Consider the following 14,346-nt stretch of genomic DNA (forward strand, 5'->3'; position numbering starts at 1 on the left):
CCTAGAAGCATTGACAGTGGCTGGCCTCGTCCATGGCAGCCACGCTGACCGTCCCGCCATGCTCCCCTGTGTGCCTGTCTGGAGCAACTCGCCAGTCCTCCTCGAGCTAGCTTGGAGCGGCGAGTTGTTGAACCACGCACCGGCTTGGAGCAACAACTTGTTCCGTCGGGCTAGGCGAGGGAGGTGGAGTAGCGATCCACCTGGGTCATATTCGATGGGCTCGGCGGGCCACCCAGTTGGCTTTTATGCCGAAGAACTGCTCTGCCTGCTCGTCAGATGCCATCAAAAGGGCAGGGAAAATGGTGGAAGGAGTAGATGTGGAGCGGCGGAGTGGTGTGATTCTTGCCTAGCATCTGGCCTCCTTTAAATAGCCGGCAGACGGGGAGGAGCTTGTGCAGCGTTGTGGTTAATGTTGACCCGCTCGTGAATGGACGTGTTGCCGAAATAGGTTTCTTGGCAAACGTGCGGGTTCATTGGAGCCGTTTAAATGCGGCGAGAAGACATGTTTAGCCGGACCTGCAGCGGTCGGCGCCCTATAGGCCGGCGTGTCGCTTTAGTGGCTGAGGCGATGAGAGGTCACGTCCGCTCTGGGCCGGCTTCGATGTGGAGCGGCCGCTCAGCGGCATGAATGCGGGCAGTTGGCGCCGACCGGGAACGCGCGCGGGCGAGGGAAGAGGGTGTTTGGGTGGGCCATGGTGGTCAGGAGCGAGTGTATGTGTTGTCCAGATGCCCGCAAAGCCCCCCATGTTTGTGTCCTGTTTGCGGGTGAAAGTGCGTCCGGACCGTCCTGCGGACCGATGCAGAACCGCGTTGGATGACACAACATGTCCGGCACGCGGTTTGAGGGTCAACATTAGAGATGCCATTAGGAAGTAGTTTCAGGTGATTGGTGATGGAAGACGACCATGGAAGCGAGCTCCTAAAAAAAAATCTAAGAAGTGGACTCACAACTTTTGGATGAAACCACCAGACTACGCCTCAAGGTCATCATCGGAATGTCACCAGAAATGCCCCCCCCCCGCTCTCTCGCTCCGGACCAAGGAGTATCGTCTCTCGAGTGAACACAAGGGACCAAGAACTGATGAAGTGGTAACATGTATATGACAGGAGCGGAACAAGAGTGTCGAGCTCTAGGAGCGAGGAAGCTTCGAGTGATGATCCAAACCCGCCTAGATAACGCCACCATGATCGAAGGAACCTACCCTCACCAATGATTCTCCAAGAAGGATACGACGACATCGTGCCGCCGCCGTCGTGTCCACAAGTACAGACAATGGATTTCCCCCGGAGTTCAAGAAGAAGGCGGAAGGAAACCCACGGGCGACGGCCCCAAGGGCCAAGGGGGGAGGCGTCACCCACAGCAGTCGCTGCCACCGGTGCTAGAGCTTTCGTTCGGAACCTCCAAGACACCATGCCGTAGACCCTAGCCAACCAGGGCACCCCTAGGGGAGTCTCGCCATGATGAAAAACCGAGCCCCCTTTTGGAGACGACATGTGAACAACCTTGGTGCTCACAAGCTAGGTGTGTCGGCCCATTGCGCAACCAACGACCTGTGGGGGGCCTCATGGGCACTCAGGTACCCACTCGTTATTTCTCAAAAAAGGTACCCACTCGTTATTATCTTCCAAAACAAATCTGAGTTTTTTATATTCAAAAATGCATGATTGTATTTTTATAGCCTCATACAATACATGCACTTACATCCTTTGCTTGAATTTCCATATTTTGTACTTAGTTAGGTTGGACTTAATTAGGTATTTATTACTCTTATCCAAAGCACATATTAAATGCAAGAAAAGGAAAATACCCTGCATAGTGGAGTAGTATATGCTTGCTCATGTTTTCATCAATTTGAATTATGGAGAGAATTATTCGCAAAAAAGAAAAAAAGAATTATGAACCCCCTCTCACCACAAAAGGAGTCTCCCCATCTCTCTAAGGTGTACATATGTTTATAAGTGAGCGTGTGTGCTGTAGAAGGAATAGAGAGGGAGATTGGTGGAACTGTCTTGGGCGTATATGATGGGGAACGTAGTAGAATTTTAAAATTTTCTATGCATCACCAAGATCAATATATGGAGTCATCTAGCAACGAGGGAAAGGGGAGTGCATCTACACACCCTTGTAGATCACGAGCAGAAGCGTTCAAGAGAACGGGGTTGATGGAGTCGTACTCGTCGTGATCCAAATCACTGATGACCAAGTGCCGAACGGACGTCACCTCCGCGTTCAACACACGTACGGTTGGGAAGATGTCTCCTCCTTCTTGATCCAGCAAGGGGAAGGAGAGGTTGATGGAGATCCAGCAGCACGACGGCGTGGTGGTGGAAGCAGCGGTGATCTCGGCAGGGCTTCGCCAAGCTCCAACGAGAGAGAGAAAGAGAGAGAGAGAGAGGTGTTACGAGGGAGAGGAAGGCGCCAAGGCTTGGGTGTGGCTGCCCTCCCTCCCCCCACTATATATAGGACCCCTAGGGGGGTGCTGGCCCTAGGAGATCCAATCTCCAAGGGGGGCGGCGGCCAAGGGGGGGACTTGCCCCACAAGTCAGGTGGGGCGCCCCCACCCCTAGGGTTTCCAACCCTAGGCGCAGGGGGAGGCCCATGGGGGGCGCACCAGCCCACCAGGGACTGGTTCCCCTCCCATTTCAGCCCATGGGGCCCTCCAGGATAGGTGGCCCCACCCGGTGGACCCCCGGGACCCTTCCGGTGGTCCCGGTACAATACCGATTACCCCTGAAACTTTCCCGATGGCCGAAACTAGACTTCCTATATATAAATCTTCACCTCCAGAGCATTCCGGAACTCCTCGTGATGTCTGGGATCTCATCTGGGACTCCGAACAACTTTCGGGTTACCGCATACTATATCTCTACAACCCTAGCGTCACCGAACCTTAAGTGTGTAGACCCTACGGGTTCGGGAGACATGCAGACATGACCGAGACGACTCTCCGGTCAATAACCAATAGAGGGATCTGGATACCCATGTTGGCTCCCATGTGCTCCACGATGATCTCATCGGATGAACCATGATGTCGAGGATTCAATCAATCCCGTATTCAATTCCCTTTGTCTATCGGTATGATACTTTCCCGAGATTCAATCGTCGGTATCCCGATACCTCGTTCAATCCCGTTACCGGCAAGTCTCTTTACTCGTTCCGTAACACATCATCCCGTGATCAACTCCTTGGTCACATTGTGCACATTATGATGATGTCCTACCGAGTGTGCCCAGAGATACCTCTCCGTTTACACGGAGTGACAAATCCCAGTCTCGATTTGCGCCAACCCAACAGACACTTTCAGAGATACCCGCAGTGCACCTTTATAGACACCCAGTTACGTTGTGACGTTTGGTACACCCAAAGCATTCCTACGGTATCCGGGAGTTGCACAATCTCATGGTCTAAGGAAATGATACTTTGACATTAGAAAAGCTTTTAGCATACGAACTACACGATCTTGTGCTAGGCTTAGGATTGGGTCTTGTCCATCACATCATTCTCCTAATGATGTGATCTCGTTATCAACGACATCCAATGTCCATGGTCAGGAAACCATAACCATCTATTGATCAACGAGCTAGTCAACCAGAGGCTTACTAGGGACATGGTGTTGTCTATGTATCCACACATGTATCTGAGTTTCCTATCAATACAATTCTAGCATGGATAATAAACGATTATCATGAACAAGGAAATATAGTAATAACTAATTTATTATTGCCTCTAGGGCATATTTCCAACAGTATATATATAGGATACATGACCATCTAGGAGTATAATACAAGTTGGAAAAATTCTAGTCTATCCTATGCTTTCTAAACAATCAGTATACTCGACATCCCCGCAGACACAACGGTAGCGATATAGACGTGAGACTGAGAAGAATTTGAAGGTAAGCCGATGGCACCCCCTCCCCCACAGACGTAATGGGCGACGCATCGCGGAAGTCGTGGTTGGAGTGAAAACCATGAGGTTTCTCAAGCAAGGCAGTAGCCCTTTTGTGTCAGCAGCCTACACTACAAAAAATACACTTTCGTGATGATACGTGTTTGCCATAGTAGGTCACTTTTTTGTCATGCATGTACATCCATGACAAATTTATGACAAAATCAAGATAGTCATACCTGTGCTGTCATAGAAGTGTTCCATGACATTACCAAAATTATCATCACTGAAGTGTCCACTTCCATGACGATAAATCGCGCGTCACAGAAGTGCTTTCATCAAGGGTGACCGACACGTGGCATCCACCATAACGGAACGTCGTTAAGCTATCGGGTCGGGTTTTGGATCCGATAACCTGTTAACAGCCCCGACCAATGGGAAATTTCCACATGTAAAATTCTTATTGGCCGGACGAAACACGTGTCAGCTCGTCAGTGGGTCAGATAGGCGCCTATGATACGTCGACACGTGGCACGGCCCAACAGAGGCCCATTCATGTGTATAGGCCGGCCCGTTTGACTTGGTCAAAAGCTGGCAGGCCGGCCCATGGAAAGCCTATTAATGGCATGTTCGAATATAGCCCATTTATAGCCCGCTAACCCAAGGCCCGTTACGCCCTATCCGAATTAGGCCCAGTAGCGTCATCTGGGCCATCCAATATGATTCCAGCCCGTTTTCACTTCTGGCCCATGTATGGCCCATGACGTCTTTCGGCCCATATGAGGCCCTATGTAACTCTTGGCCTACTGACGGCCCGTGGTGAAACTGGCCCGTAATGAACAGTGTATCACTTTATACCCATTAACGGCCCGTGGTGAAACTGGCCCGTGATGAACAGTGTATCACTTTATACCCATTAACGGCCCGTTATTCTGTTGGGCCGTTTCCAGCCCATGTTATCTTTCGGCCTTCTCAGAGCCCATTTATTCTTGGGCTCATTTCCAGCATTCGTTTACTTACTTACGACCCGTTACTGTCATTTTTTGCTTGTGGGCCAAATTCAGCCCGTGGTTACAGTCGGCCGTTTGTGGTCCGTTAATACGTTGAGCCATTTTCATAGCATCATCAAATACGGCCTATTAACGATGGCCCGTTATGGTTGGCCCATGAACGGACGATTCCAACTCTAGCCCCTTTACGGCCATAATGCGGCCTGTTATTGGCCCATGTTTGGCCATCGACCATACTGCCCGTATAAGGCCCATTGATGATACGGCCTGTAGAAGGCCCATTGTTTCTACGGCCCGTAGAAGGCCCACTGTTTCTACGGCCCGTAGGAGGCCTAGTGTCACTACAGTAAATATTATCCCATGGTTATTGTGGCCTAGTTTTAAAAAATAGGTTAATGCAGCCACTAGCAAAACCGCGGAAAAAGAAATGCAATGACTAGAAGCAAACAAATAAACAAGACAACAAGGAAATAAATAAGCAAGCAACTTACGCTAGGCTATCACGGATATCACACATATTACATCCATTGGGCATCAAAGTTCGCCACCAGTGCAAATAAACGCGCCGACAAAAGAATATACAAAACTGAGAGCACTTCAGAAGGCACTAGGCCTGGCCAGGTCGCCCCCCCCCCCCAAACAGCTGAAGAAGCTAAGTAGACCTCAGTTGTGTCAACGATAGATGCATCAACACTAGATTTAAGGCATGATGGTGCGCAAGGCAGTCCTCTGACATCTTCATTGCATCTTTGACTTCAAGTCGGAGCTGAGCTGAAGCAAGCCTTTCCGCTTTAAGTTTAGACTGAAGAAGTCGAACTGATTGAGGCAGTGACTGCACAGAGGTTGTCTCACACCTGCTGGTGAGTAGCTTCAACTCACTGTCTTCATCAAGACAGGACCTTTGGGTCATCTCGCTGTCCTCAAAATGGTTTGGCTCACTATCTTCCCTAAAGTTCTGCCTGGCGTAAGAGATACGAGTCTGAAAGAGAAACAAGGAGACACGTAACATGTTTCACAATTATATAAGAAAATAAATGGATCTGTTCTTCATAAGGAACATGTTTTTACAACTACAATTTGAAACTGGTAGTTGTTGCAAACATCCAATCAGATGTAAACAGCAAAGCAAACAACAATGGAGGAAATGATGCCTATCCTAATCTATACTAGAACAAATTTTGAAGGCTTGAGAAGGATGAACTTACATTACATGTTAATACGGGCTGGACAAAGCCCTTCTCCATGTTGATGGAAGGATAATTCAATAAATTCCCCAAAGAAAATTCTTTATAAGCGTTGCCATTATTCTACATTTTGCAAAGAGTAAATATAGATCAAATAATATTGAAAGAAACAGAGGATAATGAAGCTCAGGTGCAGACTGATGATACATAATCAAATAGCAATTAATTAAGTACAGCGTCACAAGGCAAAAGGGAGAGAGGTACTGACAAGAGCAATGTAGAGCCCATTACTGTTTTGAGATCGTATGATCCTTTGAGTAAGGAGATTCATCTGAAATTAGTTTTCATACAAGAGAGAAGGTAAGGCACAAGCAGAAATTTAGGAGTTCAAATTTTGAATTGATATCATAGACAGTACCTGACGCTGGGCTCCCAGCAGTTCTAATAGGGGTTTGGCCACTGGAGTAGGGGTAAAGTGTGGTACAGTTGGGCATGTGTTTTCTGTGGCTGCTGATCTATCTGATTTAACAGGTATCACTACCTTTTCCAAATACCTAGGTTGTACTCCTTGACGACCTGCACTCACCCTCTTCCTTTTGGGACCTATTACAAAAGAACAACATCTGACTGGAAAAACATAGTGTGACGACACATGGAATAGGTACAGAAAATGGATAGGTATGGCATATACTCATATATGTTGCTTAAACTAAGCAGATGGTGTAACAAAGTAGAAGTAATGCAAGAGGTCAGATGCAAAATATGTGCGACCAATACAACTTTGCAAAGTTAGAGCAAGCACCTTGATGGGTGAATAAGATAGGCCATCCTCCACCATGCCAAGTTTGATAGCCAGTGGATTGTTCCGCAATATTCCTCTCATGCGCCCATTCTCATATTCATTTTGATAATGTTCAATATCTGACATGCATGAAAACATAAAAACAAGTGATATTTTCTTTGTAATGTAGAAGTGATTCTAATCCAATACTGCCTCCCTGTAAAACCCTTTGTGTTATCTCTGCAATTCTTTTAAAAGATGCCATGCATGCTGTAATTTGTTGTGTGCATTAATATAATGTGGCCTACTACTCAAAATATGAGAGCTCCAGAAGTGATGACACTTCACAGATGATAGCTTCAACATATAGTAAAGAAGAACAAGTCGACCTGACCTGACAGATTCAAAATATACTAAGGGAGAACAACTCGACCTGACCAGTCGATCGCAAGAGAAGAGTATCATCTTAAAGAAGAGCAGAAGAGCAAGCAGATTGAAGATATTACAAGTATTTTAATACAATGTCGGTTGGCCACCCATGATGAACCAGAGCGCACAGAGAAATACTATTCTTTCCGGTCTCTCCATATGTGGCTCACATGCATTTCGAAACTAAAGTAGGAACATTTAGCTAACCAATTAAACATCTCTCAGTTTTACTAATATCAGCAATAATATCAGATACGAATTTGTACAACTAAGCTTGTTTAGCTCGATGGGTGGAGCTGTGCTATTACGACACGAACCACGTAGGTTGATTGTGGTCATCATAAAATGGGGAAAACATAAGCATGATGAGTACAGTGTTGACCGTGGCAGTGGGATGGCAGATCTGAAGCTGCAAACCGCGCAAAGGGTAGTTAGCAACCGATTTTTGCTTTGAAATAACAACTAAGATTTGGTATGGACAAGAAAGTACAGTCAACAAGTGACAAAGAAATGCAATTATGCTGTCTCTCTATATGTCGCGACATGCATTTGGAAACTCAAGTGGGACCTTTAGCTAACCAATTAAATGTGTCGGTTAACTAATATCAGTATCATATCACAATCATATTTGAACAACTAAGCTTTCGAATTCTGAGTGTTGTGTTGTTTAGCTTCAAGGGTGGAGTAATGCTAGTACGACAGAAAGCACCTACGCAGATCATAGTAGAGTATATAAAAGGGGAAAACCCTAAGCATCAAGAAAAAAATCAGGAAAGTGGAACTAGCTGGACCAGTGGGTGGCGCACATGCTTTTTGAAACGAATATAGGAACATTAGGTGACCAATTAAACGTTCTCTGTTTTAGTGATATTAGCATCATATCAGATTCGTATTTCAACACGTAAGCTTTCGGTTGAGGTCTTGAGGAGTAGTGCTAGCACGACACGAAGCACCTACGATGATGGTAGTGAATATGATGGGAGGAAACCATAAGCTTTACGAGTATAGTGCCCGTGCCATGGCGGATCTGAAGGTGCAAACCGGACAAAGCTACTTCGCAACCAATGTTTCTTGTCAACTAGCCACTACGATTTGGTACGGACAAGAAAAGTACAGTAAACAAATTACGATCTATTTTCCGGGTGAGATCAATAACTTAAGCACATATGGAAGAGTACCAGCTCTCTTGCGACGTCGTGTAGTCCTATGCTGATACGTTGAGGGTGCTGCGGGTGCGATGGCTGTGGGCGGCGGGGAAGAAGACTTTAGACGGTAGACGACCGAGTCGGGGGATATATCATGTTGCCGTGGACGAGGCAGTCGTAGGAGCGGCAATGGCAAGGTGGACAACGGCGCCGATGAAGCGAGAGGAGGCGATGAAAGGATCCTGGTCCAGCGCCATGGATGAGAGACGTCCATCTCTTGCAGTGGATGACGGGGTAGGGGTAGCGGCTCCGGCAAGGTGGAGGATGGGGTGGCGGACGGAGGAGGCTGGCCGCAGTGCGGAGGTTGTCGTGCTGCCAATGGTGTATGAATGGGGAAATGGAGGGGAGGGGGGATCTCAAACTTTGGGACGCGCTTCTCTGAAATTGGGGAAAGTTACGAACTTATCCCCCGTTTAAAATTTCGGACATCGCGTCGGTTGGGGATAGGAAGGTAATCTCGCATCTCCCAAATATTTGCCGATAACTATTTTGGGCGAGGAGAGGGTGTTTTGCCGCCCACGGTTGGCGCCCACGGTGTATGAACGGGGCTGACAGGTAGGGCGGTTGTGTCACGTCTGATGGAAGTTACACATCTGCCCCTATTTAAAATATAAGCCTACATCGATTTTGGACGAGGAGAGTTTGTTTTGCCGCCCACCGTGTATGAATGGGGAAATGGAGGAAGAGACACATGTCTTTCGGACGAGCTTGAATCAAATGTGTTTTGCCGCCCACATTTGGCGCCCACCGTGTCTGAATGGGCTCAGAGGCCGTCGTGTCACATCTGATTGAAGTTACTAGTCTACCCCTATCGACAGCAGTGTAAATCATGTCAATAGGGATGTCAAGTGTCAGGGGTAGACAGTAATTTCCATCTCGCAAACACTTGCTTCGGTCAGCCCACAAATTATAGTGGGTGTTTAGCTGCTTCGTTCAAAACGTGGGAGAATTAACATTCACGTTTGCCCTGGGACCTGGCAAACTAAATTCAAATCCAATTTGTATTCGATTACAAATATCCACAGATAATTATACGTTTTGTTATTTATTTCTTCAAAGCCACAACAAAGATTTATTCCACCTTTATATATGATTATGATTTAGAAATGTCGTGATCTTCGAATTCAGTAGGTTGGATACACTCTGAGTCAAAAAGTTATTTCATCCAATACAATATGCTCACACGAAAAACAGTTCACCTTATGTCAATCATACAAGTACTGAGGATTACCTCACCTAAAAAATTCGGATCATTACAACACATGGACAACATAGGGGGTCTTGCAACATAATCCATTCAGAGACATGACACAACATGCAAGTACAAGAATCTAATGAAAACTTCAACTGGTATCTAAAGAAGAACCGGGATTATCTTGGGCTTCAGATAGCAGAAACAGCAGGACCTCCTCCGTCTTCAAATGCAACATTCTTACTTCCTCCAATTCTTGGGTTGCTTGCATAATGCGTGCCGCTAATTCCGTAATTTCCAGCCTCAAGATAAAGATTACCTCATTCATGGTAGACACACCATCTCTTTCTGCCTCTAGTAGAACCTCAAGCACTATAATATCTGTGCTCACACTGCTCTCCGGCGGTGTTGCCTCTGAACTGCTACCATCTGGTAACATGGATGGCGCACTGCTTCCACAAATAGATTCTGGGGTTGTACATTGTGTCCTAGTGTGAATGGCATCCTGAAAGGTTTCTGCTAGACATCAGTAAGAGATAGTTATTGTATGATCCAGGCAGCAAGCTTACATGGTAAACGACGGACGAATTATTGCCGAGCATGGCAAACTATATTTAAATGGTTCGAAGCAGCATCAGCCGAAAAGAAATTAAAATGGTAAGATGAAACTAGGGATGTAAGTGGCAAATAAACGAAATCTGCCAGTCCCATCTAATTAGTTTTTTCTACCTCCCTAGTTCATGTTCCTCAAAAAACAAAAACTATTTTGAACTATCATACCACTAGTGGACTTTAATCGGGATTAAACCGGACCTAGTTGACATCCCTAGTTGAAAGGGAGTGTACAGCCGCTATATTTAAGTTGCCAAGGCATCTAAGCAGTTGAAATAATCTGAGAAAGAACTTAATAGTGTGGCCTCATATAAAGTACGAAGACAGTCTTGTGATGAAGTTGGGAGGAAAAGTTAAGGGCTCAAACGAAATAGGCATGCATTTCTTTACGATAGTACAGCAGGCACTGCTGACATATTGGCCAACTCAGGTATAGCGTAACAACAAATAAGCATTCGAATCAAGCAATAGAGCAAAGCAGACAACTGAACTATTTGTAACTCGGTAGGATTACACGTTGAGGGCACAAGCCAAGAAAGCAACCCACTCGCATTACATTTCACATGTACTAAAACACACTGGCTTACCATATGTTGCTGTGAAGCCTAGCTGCTGTTGCAATGTTCTTTGAAGATATCGTCAGCATCCCGTGGTTGCAAATCTAGTTGTTGTAGTTTATTCTACACCATCTATTTAGGTAAAATTAATTTTAATCGCATGCACTGGTCCGAATTGATCATCAATGGTTCATCTAAACTAATGAAAGAAGGGTGTGTGCATACACGACAATACTCCCTCTGATTCTTTTTACTTTGCGTATAACTTTTTCTCAGTTTTCTCGTATTAGTCTGCGCGTTGCCGATTCCTAGCGCTGGTTTCCTTTTGTGCCCCGCCCCATCCGCCTCTGCCCTAATTAATTGGAAAATTAGTCCAGAAAAATTAAACCAGTGCCCTCCTTGGTATGCGGGTCAAGAGTTATGCGCAGAGTAAATAGAATCAGAGGGAGTATATCTGCTTCCCTATATTTTTATGCTTGTTCGAGGTGCCAACCCCAAAAGAACAAATATTTTGCTTGATGGGGTTGGCAGCTCCATAATTAATAGAAGCATCAAATTAGTCATGCAACTTGGGAAGATCAAGAACACACAAACAAGTAATGAACAGAGGCTCGGAGCAGTGATGTAATAGCTAGCATCAGAAAATGTAGGGTAAAACAAACAAAAAGTAGCGGAACCACATGCTAGTTTGCTAATGTGTAATTAAGCATAGAGAACATTAAGCAGTCTGATGGAACCAATAGGTGGCATCAGAACAAAACTAAAGCATATTAACTATATGTGCACTGGTATGTAATTTAGCACATGTAACATGTTCACTACCAGAAGTATGGCCCTACAGGTGCAAGCAGAATAACGTGTCTCATGAAAAACTGAATGATGCCCTGAAGAAATTCAAAGGTGCGCTGCTTATGCTAGAAAAGTGAACGTAGGCGCCGGCCGTTGGATAATAGTACCTCATTCTCGGCGGCGTATGGGTATCGTTGTCATACTTGATAGCTAAGGATCGTCGATGGTGCTCGTGTTGCGGTTGAGTTTGGGCCGGCTATCGCCGTCGCTGAAGTGGCTCCGGTGCTACGGTTGCGGCGCCTGTCGACATACAAGAAAGCTCATCTGTGGTAAGTGAACAGTTGCACGATAAAGAGAAAAAGCGAAAGGAGTACAAATCGAAATAACCTGATGAGGTTGCGGCATCGGTAAAGCAGGGCCGGTGGAGTTGAATATGGCGTCCGTGGAGCGGGTCCAGTGCAGTGGACGAAGGCTTCGGCGGGCGCGTTGTACAGTGCTTTCGGTGAGGCGGATCTGTTGTGGCGGACGAGGGCTTGTATGAAGGGCCAGCGAAGGGGCGGACGAGGGAGTCAGTGAAGGGCCTACGCTGTGGTGGACGAGGGCACTGGTTAAGCAGATCCGGTGCGGTGGACCATGATGGCGGTCAAGGAGATCTGGAGCGGTGGACAAGCCAGTCGCTGAAGCGGCTCCGGTGAAGTGGTGAGTTGGCAGTTGGGGGTTCCAAGGTGCGGAAGGTAGATCCGGCGGGGTATGAGGTCCACCGCTGTGGCCGAGGACTAGATTCGGCGGCTTGTCGTGGTTGGGGGGGGGGGGGGGGGGGGGGGGGGGGGGGGGATCGGGGGAAGAATGTGGGGGGCAAAGAGGGGGAAACAATGGAGTTACCAAAGCAGCCCTTTTCTGTTCATGTGGCAGGGGTAAAACAAGAATATTGCAGGGCTAAACTTTCGAGCGCGTGATATTTCGATGTGAGCGGGAAGTTTGAAAGCTTTTGGCGCCTAAAATTATAAGTATTCTGCTCTCGTACGGCCGACTATGATATCATGGCCGACAATTTGTTTGTTTTGCATGCAAAAAAAAATGTGCAAGTTTTGAAAATCAATGTCTCCAACTCGAAACTTAGATTGTCCATTCAATTCAAATATGGATCATTGAGCTACTACAAGCAAATACCATCATACAGTCCAATTCAAATGAAATTCCAAATGTGTTTATCCTAAATATGATGACAAAAGAAAAAATGTGTATGTGTATGAATAAAGTGGATGATTATAAAGTTTGAACATGCCCGTATGTGTATATCTCTAGGTTTGATATATGAATTTGAAATCACGAAATCCCGGCTTAAAAAATGTACCTCCGTTTAAATGAATTACAAAAGCTAATGATGGAGTCGAATTCCAAAATTCCAATCTTAGGTTTGTAATTCTGGTACATCAAGGTATATCACGCATGTTCAAAAGTATCATTATCTCATAGTACAAACTGTGAAACAAATTGACCAACCATGAGTGCACAATATCTCAATTACACTAAAGTCCCTCAAATATAGACATCTCACTCTTTATCTGAAGTCAACCCCCCACCACACACACACACACACAGAGAGAAGTTGTTCTCTCCCCCAAACACCAACACACGAGCACATTAACACCCCTCTCTCTTGTAAAGTCCGGACCCCAACATAGGTCTCTATCACTTTGTCTCTCGGGCATGCACACATCTCTTCCCTCACTCTCTAGGTCTCCCGCTATCTCTCTTACCCAAGTACACGCACTATGTAGAGTGTATATTTCCCATACACACAAAACGTCACCCCCAAACGTCTATCTCCCTAGTTATGTGGTTCTCGCGCATTCACCTCACACACCACCCCCACTGCAAACAAGCACACTTTGTCTGCCTGTGCACCACTCTCCTCTTTCTATCTCTCCCACATGCGGACCCGCCCCAGCTCTTTCCCCGTATACAAATATGTCGTGACTCTTTGCATAGCTCCCTAATGTATAATCGTTCTCGATTTTGCACATTGTTCTCTACACCATCTATTCTAGATCTCTCATGAAGTCCCTATCACACACACGATGACTTGCTTCCCTTGCGTCTCCGTTCATAGGCCAATTTCGAACAACATCAACATTGTCTCCCTATCTATACGCCATTTATGGACACAAACGACCCCTCTCGCCCCCTCTCTTCCTCTCACTCTCTCTCTCTCCGTTGCTAGCTCTCTCTTTCTCTCGCTCTCACACCCCTCTCCCACACACACACTCGATGTCTCTTCCAAATAGTCTGCTCCCCCCCTGCCCGCACCCGTGCTATCTCGCTACTACACATGTCACACCATCCCCCCTTACCTTATACTAGGTTTACATCATCAGTGGTCTCTCTACTCCACATACACTCTCTGCCTCTCACACACAAACGCGTGCACAAACACACACAGACACGCACAAACACCCATTTACCTGGATCCTCATCTCTCCTCATGTCCGCATGTGTATCTCACACACTCACTCTCTAATTATGTATATGTGTCTCCACGTTACACAACACAAATCCCCATGTACATGTCTCTCTCTATCCTCCACACACATAGACACAAAGAATCTGTTATCATTGCCTCAGTCTCTAACATATCACACACGCTCTCTCTCTCTCTCTCTCTCTCTCTCTCTCTCGCAAACACGCTCAACAAGGG

Source organism: Triticum urartu, chromosome 7 (assembly GCF_003073215.2).
Source record: "Triticum urartu cultivar G1812 chromosome 7, Tu2.1, whole genome shotgun sequence".
Lineage (NCBI taxonomy): Eukaryota > Viridiplantae > Streptophyta > Magnoliopsida > Poales > Poaceae > Triticum > Triticum urartu.